Source organism: Antechinus flavipes, chromosome 1, assembly GCF_016432865.1.
Source record: "Antechinus flavipes isolate AdamAnt ecotype Samford, QLD, Australia chromosome 1, AdamAnt_v2, whole genome shotgun sequence".
Lineage (NCBI taxonomy): Eukaryota > Metazoa > Chordata > Mammalia > Dasyuromorphia > Dasyuridae > Antechinus > Antechinus flavipes.
The window spans coordinates 447,272,173-447,280,121 of NC_067398.1; positions in this window are offsets into that span (position 1 = coordinate 447,272,173).

Sequence of the window (7,949 nt, forward strand, 5' to 3'; positions counted from 1 at the left end):
ATTTGGAATCAAAAGTAAATCCTCTAACTCAAAGTTTCAAGCTCTGCTACCTCAAGGGGAAATGTCTACACCAAAGAAACAGCAGATTGGACAAAAAATATACTAAATTCTTTTTTACAGTGAAATTCTCATAAATTTCCTTTTTAAGTGTATGCATCCCTAATTATTCCAGTCCTTATTGATTTCTCCTTTTCTGAATTCATAATATGCATAATAAAACTATGTTGGACTATAATATTTACTAGGTGCTTCCCAAATATTGTTTGATCTGATTTGATAACAGATTACTAAGAAGTTGCTGGTAGCATAGTTTATAACAAAAGATTTGGCTATCACATATTGTCTTGCATTGTTCTTTAATTGTTCCCTATGTGTTTCTCCACAAGCAGATCTTAAAGTTCCACAAAGACAAAGACCACATCACATATTTCTCTTTTATCTCCCCTAAAAATACATAACATAGTACTACACAAATAAATTGATTGAATAACCAATAGTATATATAAGCAAAATTGTCCTCCAGCTTTCTTTTTCATATATACTTGCAAATGCTTTTCATAGGGAAAGAAAATTGAAAAACAATAATACAAACATTAAGAGACAATCAGTTTATCATTTGATTGAGAAAGGGAAAGTGAGATAATCCCAAGGTCAAAACATATGTTAATAATAGTTTTGGTGATTAGAATGTGTTGCATATTTATTTTTTAGAACTGATAAATATCCCAAATCTAATAAATTCCACTAAATTAGAAAACTAAGAAATGGAAAAGTATGAACTGGATATCATCAATATTTATTAAATGTCTACTATGTTGCACATAGTTTTTTCTTTTCTGAAATATGAATCTCCCTCCTAAATATGTCCCTAAATAATCCTAAATAATAAAAACAAAGCAAACACATATTGTGGAATTTTTCTGTAAGATGCACAAACTAGAGATACTGCCTTTGCCCACTAGGAGCATTATTAAAAGGAGGACCATCAGCTTAACAAGTCTTTGATAGGACAAATCTAATCATGCACTGCCCTTCCTTTTGGAAGATAAAACTTCTGACTGATTATCAGTAGAAAACTCACTCTGGGCTATTTTCATTAGTAGTCATTTTCAATTATCTATTTTGCTCCAATCCCAATGTGATCGACAATATTAATAATATCTTACATTTAGATAATACTTTGGAGAAGCTTGCTTTCTTTTCTCTGCCATGGGGGGGGGAAGAGGGGGGGATAGGGATGTATAGTGGATGAATATTTTGGATCTTGCCAACTCTGCTATTGCTATGACTTGCTCAGATGGTACAAATTAAAAACAAATTGGAAGTATTTGTGTAGCAATCCTGCATACTGGTTTTACCTCTCAGGGAAATGGAATGGATCATTTGTGGACTTTATGTTTTCATATTTTTAAGGGTTCCTATGAGTCCTTAGCAGCTTACATATTTTCTGTGATGTGAAAACTAAAAGCCATTCAATACTCAATACCTATGTTGTATGTTTAGTGTCTTTGTGTAAGTTGAGGGTCCTATTATACATATTTGAGGAAAGAATAATAAAATAAAGTAGAGGATAGCTTCTTATCTAAATCAGGGGAAAATGACAAATAGCAGAGTATTTTCTTGGTCATGCCTTTTGAAGGTGTCACCAAGCAAGTAAGGATGCTAGAAATTAATGCCTACACATTTGGACAGAAATTCTCAGACTTACTCTTCCTTTATCCTCTATCCCCAGCTTTGCATTGATCTTGAGGTTGAGGGAAGGATTTACTTTAACTCACAAGCTCACTCCTCCTACCTTTAAACTTAAAGAAAGAAGAAAAAATGAAACCTTAGAAGACAGAAAGGCAGAAAGTTGCTGCCCCACAGGAAATGAAGGCACTACTCCAAGTCAAGAAAGTATAGATGAATTTCTTCAGACAAATGAGTCAGCAATAGTGGCTGAGTGGCTAACTGGCTGAACTAAGCAATGAGGCAGGCATCTGCCCTAACATTCCTTATGCATGATTCATCTACACCATCTTGACTCTGGAACTCTTGTGTCCTCATGGCAACAGTTCCCTCCATAAATTCAGCTTCTCTGACTCCTGGGACTTCTTCTTCCCATAAATCCAAGTATGAGAGTCCAAATGTGAATATGTGAGTAAAAGCGGCTTTATCAGTCCCAAGATCAGGGAAAATTTCCTGGTTCATGCAAGAAAGAAGACAAAAAGAAGGATACTGGGAAATTTCTGCCTAAATCATGTCATATATCTTCAGCATCTTAATCTTTATTGTAATGCCTGCATGGCCAAAATGCAATGAAATCTACTGACTAACTTTTCTACTTTTATGTTACCAACACATTTTATAAGCAAGTCATTTATGTGTTTATCTAAGTTACTGATCATTGTTGCAGGGCCAAGAAGATGTCACAGAGGCCCTTCAGAATCACCGATGACTGTTTTTTGTCATCTGAACATTCAACCGCTTCTAAATACACTTGAGTTATCATCTAACATGTATCACTTTCTTCTCCTCAAGAATACCATATGAAACTTTGTAAAAATGTTTGCCTTAAAAACTGCTCTCTAAAAATCTATCAACCAATAAATCAATAAGAATTTACTAAATACCTACTATGTACCAGGTATGATGCTAAGTACTAGATGTAAAAGGAAAAAAAGCAAAAGAACCTTGTCCTCAAGGAGTTTAAATTAGAAAAGAGGATATAATAGATAATTAGAGAGATAGATAGATAGATAGATATAGATGTATAAAATATAAATAAGCAGATACAAAGGAATAAAGTGAGAAGACCAAAAAAGGTCACAAAGAAAAAGTGGTGCTTAAAGAATATCTTGAACAAAATCCAAGAGGCAAAGATAAGGAGGATGAACATTCTAGAACAAGAGGAATAGCCAGCACAAAGAAAAATATAAGAAAATGGAGTATCTTGTTTCAGGAATTACAAGAAAATTCTAAAGCAGTGGTTCTCAAAGTATGGTCTAGATAATCCTGGGGATCTCTGAAGCCCTTTTAGAAGGTCTACAAATTCAAAAATAGTTTTTATTTCCAATATGGTAAATGTCTATAAATATAATCCAGATAAAGAAAAACTCTTTAGAGAGATCCTCAATAATTTTTAATAGGATAAAGATACTGAAAACAAAAGTTTGAGGACCACTGTAAAGTGTTGCTATCAAAGAGTTAATGGAAGAAAATAATTATGTAATAATTTAAGAGTTTCAAATGTCAATCAGAAGAGTATGTATTTGATCTTAAAGATACAAAGGAACAAAAGAGTTTATGAAAGAGACTAGAGGTGAGGGCAATGAGAGCAATGGCATACATGGTCATATCTGAACTTTAGCTGTGTGCCATATAAATTAGAGAAGGAAGAGATTTATTCAGGGATACTGATTGAGAGGATATTACAGTAGTCTTGCTAGCTATTATTCCCATTAACAAAAAGGTGCATATGCAAAAGATTTTGTAGAGGTAAAAATGATTTTTAAAAATTAGCAATTAACTGGATACATGAGGTGAGAGTAAAAAGTCAAAGAAAACTTTGAAGTTTTGAATTTAGGTAACTGAGAAGATGAGGGTATCCTCAACAGAAACAGGAAAGTTCAGAATAGAAGTGAAATTTAAGGGGCAGATACTGAGTTTATTTTGGACACATTGAGTTTCAGGTATCTATGGACAATCAATTTAAAATGTCCAATAGACAGAATGTAGAAATAGGAAACAACTATGTATAAAGTACCCACTATATGATAGGTATTGTGCTAAGTATTTCCCTAACATTATGGTTTATTCAATCCTCACAACAATTCCTTGAGATTGACACTATTTTTGTTCCCATTTTACAATGAGGAAACTGGGGCAAACAGAGATTAAGTGACTTGTCCAAAATCACAGTTACTATCTGAAATTGGATTTGAACTCAGGTCTTCCTGATTCCTTGCCCTGGAGCTCTATGCATTGGGATATTAGTTGCAGAACAAAAAAATGTTGGGAACCATTGCTCTGATACACACTAGTTATGTGACTTTGGACAAGTTATTTAACCTCTTAGTGTCCCAGATAATTCTCTAAGACTGAGTTACAGACCTTTTGAAATAAGAAATTCTACAGTGGAAATTCCTTTTACCAATTTAAAGAATGGATCTCAAATTTCCCTTCCTCCCCCCCAAAAAAAAAAAAAAAAAAAAAAAAATCTAGACAATGGAAAGCCATTGAATATTTTTTTAACCAGGGAACTAATCTTATCTATGCATTATGAAAATTATTAGTAACTGTCCTAAAAAATGGTTTAGAAAGGAGAAAGGCTGGAAACAACTTAGAGAATAATTACAATAGCTCTAGCAAATGGTGATAAGATTAGGTAGGGTGGGTGTGAGTAGAGAGGAAGAAACATATGTGAATATTTTTGCCAGGGTAAAATAAATAGTCTTGGCCAATGATGGGGGGTGGGATGGTAAGGTGAAAAGAAAGTGTAATAAAAGGTGATGCCTAAGTTTTGAGCCTGGATTAATAGGAGTATGGCAATTTTAGTAGGAAGATGATGAGTTGTTTTGCATAGGTGGAGTTTGGGGTACCAAAGAGATATCCAGGTGGAACTATCCAGCAGGCATTTGGAAATATCAGACAAATTCAGGGGAGTGATATAAATTTAGGAATCATTTTTATTGAACCTAAAAACCAGGTTCAATAAATGTCTAAAGTAAGCAAAGGAGAGAGAATATTCTAAAAAAAAAAAAAAAAAAAAAAAAAGGAAAAGAAGGGGTATTGAACCATGTCAAATACTACAAAAAGGTCAAAGATATAAAAGTAAAAAAACTGAAAATAATTTAATGAGTAGAACATCATTTGATACCTCATGGAAAGCAAATTCAGTCAATTTGTCACTTCTGGAAGCAGAATGAAAGAGACTTGAAAAAAGAAAAAAACAGAATGAGGCCATAAAACTGTGACTAGGAAGAATATCTCTCCTCACCTCCCACCCAAGCCCTGAAATACCTCCTAATTCAGTTTGCTGGTGGAACAATTCTTAGAATCGTTATACCATAGGCCTTCTAGAACCCATTGCTGCTTGGAGGACAAGGCAGCTTGAGTTTCCAGTGACTCAGGATCTCAGCAGGTGGGAGAGGAGGAGGAGGAGGTAGTGCTGCCAGCTGGTGCTGAAAACCAAAAGAGTAAGTACTCATACACCACACAATCTGCACAGACTCTAACTGGCTTCAAAGCAGTAGCACCCTTCTCTCTACTTACAGGCACAGACACCCTGGGACTATGCATCCCTCTTTTGATTCATTTCTCCTTTTTCTTTTCAAGAATGCCCTTCTTCATATAAATCAGATTTCACCTTTAGAAAAGCATTGATTATTGATGATGGATGTTTCCCCTTTTCTTCAATGTTTTATTTATTTCTAATATAAGTTCCTAATAAAAAAGAAACTTTTTTTTTTAACAAGGAGTTCAGACTAAATCACTCATATGGTATTTCTGAGCTATAAATCTCTGATCCCATGATCATAAGTCTACTATTGCTAGAGAAAAATTCCCCAAATTAAGGATTTCACAGATTGTTCCTTTTGTTGTTAGTCATTTTTCAGATATGTTCTATGCTTCATGACCCCATTTGGGGTTTTCTTCATAAAGATACTGGAATAGCTTTCTCCAACTCATCTTAAAGACTTCCTCAGAGTCACATAGCAAATATTTGAAGCCATATTTGACCTCACAAAGATGAATCTTTCTGATACCAAGTCCAACACTCTATCCACTGTGCTAGTTACCTATCCAAAATATCATTCCTACATTTGCATAATAAAAACATTTCATAAGAATTTTAAACATATAAATTAGTCTAATATCTAACACACTTCTTGATTTTGTGATATGCTTAGATTATTAAAAGAAATACTTAAAAATTTTGTCAGTATTATGCTAATATCACACATGGTATTTAGATAAGAGAAGTTAGAGACAAAAAAGTGAACTACTTTTCTAAAGACCATAAATATATCTGAAAGAAATAATTAATGTAATAATAATTAATATAATTCATTAATGTTTCATTCCAACCACAAAATGCCTTTATAAAATGAATTTCAAATAGAGAACATCATGACATACAAAATGCATCATTTTAATTACATTAAATTAAAAAGTGTTTGCATGAATAAAACCAATGCAACCAAGATTAGAAAGGAATCAGAAAGCTGCAAAACAATTTTTACAGCCAGTGTTTCTGATAAGAGCCTCATTTTAAAATGTATAGAGAACTGAGTCAAATTGATAAAAATATAGGTCATTCCCCAATTGATAAATGGTCGAAGGATATGAACAGACAATTGACAGATTAAAAAATTAAAGCCATTTCTAGTCATATGAAAAATATTCTAAATCACTATTGATTGAAGTAGTACTCTGAGATACTACTTCACACCTATCAGATTGGCTAAGATGGAAAAGATAATGATAAAAGTTGAAAGGGATTTGGGAAAATTGTGGGGACACTATGTATTGTTGTGGAATTGTGAAATGATCCAACCATTCTGGAGAACATTTTGGAACTGTGGGAGAAAGAAGAGGAAGGACCCACATGTGCAAAAAAATTTGAAAAAGCTTTTTTTGTGTTGGCAAAGAACTGGAAAATGAATAGATGCCCATTAATTGGGGAATGGCTAAGTAAATTATGGTATATGAAAGTAATGGAATAGTATTGTTCTATAAAAAATGATGAACATAAACTGGGCTGAATTAAATAGGAAAACATTGTACACAACAACAATAAGATTATATGATAATCTACCATGATAGATTTGGTTCTTCTCAGCAGTTCAGTGACCTAAGGCAATTCCAATAAACTTTTGATGAAAAAAGCCAGAGAGAGAGAGAGAGAGAGAGAGAGAGAGAGAGAGAGAGAGATCTATGGAGACAGAATGTTGATCAATGCATAGTATTTTCACCTTTTTTTTCTTCTGGGTTTTTTTGTCATGATTTTCCCTTTTGTTCTGATTTTCCTCTCCCAACATGACTCATATGGAAATATTAAAAAAAAGAATGTATCTTTATAACCTAAAAAAAAGAAAGTTTAAAAATATATTTGACAACTGTTATACACCCCCTCCTTAAGATTTTCTCTTAATATCTTCAGTGACACTGCTTGATTCTCTTACTATTTAACTGAAGACGCCTTCTCAGTAAGCTTCCTCTATCCATTTTTCTTTTATGAACATCATAAGTGTAACAATCCTCCAATTTTATATCCTCAGCTCATTCTCCCCATATTTATCTCCTATCTTTAATGCTTCAATTACCATTTCTATTCAGATGACTCCAGAGTCTATACACAGAACCCTAGTTATTTCTCTGAACTCCAGTTCCACACTTCTGATTATTTATTTAACATCTACACCTTGATGTTTCATGTGTTCTTCAAACTCAGTATGTTCAAAACTGAACTTATCTTCTGCCTAAATTGTTTTCATTCTTTGATCATCCCTTTTTATGTTGCCTAGGTTTAAAATCTCAGAAACATTTTTTATTCTTCCCACTACAACATCCAATCGATTCAACACTTGTTGATTCTACCGGGCCATTTCTCTCACATCTTCCTCCTCCTTTTCACTCACATTATTATTTCTTGATTACTTCTTTGATACACAATTTAATAGGATTATAACTGGTCTTCTTGCCTTCAGTCTTGCCCAGTGACAATCCATCCATTATATGATAGCCAAAATAATCTTCCTTATCTAAAGACCTATACATGCTATTCTTCTGCTCAAAACCTTTCAGTGACTTCTTATTACTTATTTTATAAGTATTGGGCATGCACCAAGAAGATTCATAGGACAAATACACAAGTTATTTTTTAATAATTTAAGCCAGAAGATGACAGGAAAAAATAATGATGAATGTTAGAGGGGATGCGGGAAAATTGGGATACTGATGCATTG